Below are 1,307 nucleotides of genomic sequence, written 5' to 3' on the forward strand. Positions count from 1 at the left end.
CTGGGACTACAGGCACCCGCCACCTCGCCCGGCTAGTTTTTTGTATTTTTTAGTAGAGACGGGGTTTCACTGTGTTAGCCAGGATGGTCTCAATCTTCTGACCTCGTGATCTGCCCGTCTCGGCCTCCCAAAGCGCTGGGATTACAGGCTTGAGCCATTGCGCCCAGCCAATTTTTTGTTTTCTTAGAGACCAGGTCTTACTCTGTTGCCTAGTCTGGAGAACAGTGGCGCAATCATCTCACTGAAACCTCAAACTCCTGGGCTCAAGCAAACAATCCGCTGGCCTCAGCATCCGTAGTAACTGGGAATATAAGCACAAGCCACTATACCTGGCTTATTTATTTATTTAATTTATTTATTTATTTATTGACGGAGTCTCGCTCTGTCGCCCAGGCTGGAGTGCAGTGGTGCAATCTTAGCTCACTGCAACTTCTGCCTCAGCCTCCCAAGTAGCTACGATTACAGGTGCCTGCCATCACGCCCGGCTAATTTTTTTGTATTTTTAGTAGAGACAGGGTTTCACCGTCTTCGCCAGCTTGGTCTTGAACTCCTGATCTTGTGATCCCCCCGCCTCAGTCTCCCAAGTGCTAGGCTTACAGGCATGAGGCACCACACCCAGCGTGCCTAGCTAATTTTTTAAATTTTTTTTTGTAGAGACAGGGGTCTGTGTTGCTCAGGCTGGTCTAAAACTCCTGGCTTCGAGCAATCGAACCACCTCAGCCTTTCAATGCACTGGGATTACAAGCATGAGCCACCATGCCCGGCCTAGACTTAACAGGAATGGTATCATATCATATACATCCCTCTGTGATAGGAAGCTTTAACCATGGAAACACAGTTTGCTGTAATTCATGCATTTTCACTGCTGTATAGTACTCCACTCATGAATATAGTCAAACTGATTTACCCTTCTTCTCTTTAGTGTCACTGATGATTTTTCCATTTTTTGGCTAGTATGCTTTAACATTCTGTACACATGTAGAAGGGTTTCTCTACAGTTTCTGCTGAAGAGTAAAATTACTGGTCTCTATGCTATGCACTTTGTCAACTTTGTAAGATACTATAATGTCAATTTCTTTCCCAAAGCACTTATCCCAACGTCCTCTCCCACCAGCAGCATGTAAGAGTCTCTATTCTAGCCTGGGCAATATAGCAAGACCCTAATTCTACAAACAATTTAACAATTCATCAGGCATGTTGGCATACTTGTAGTCCCATCTGTTTGGGAGAGTGAGGCAGGAGGACTGCTTGACCCCAGGAGTTTGAGGCTGCAGTGCACCATGCCTCCCGGGTTCATGCCATTCTCC

Source organism: Mandrillus leucophaeus, unplaced genomic scaffold, assembly GCF_000951045.1.
Source record: "Mandrillus leucophaeus isolate KB7577 unplaced genomic scaffold, Mleu.le_1.0 Scaffold46, whole genome shotgun sequence".
In the NCBI taxonomy this organism is placed as follows: Eukaryota; Metazoa; Chordata; class Mammalia; order Primates; family Cercopithecidae; genus Mandrillus; species Mandrillus leucophaeus.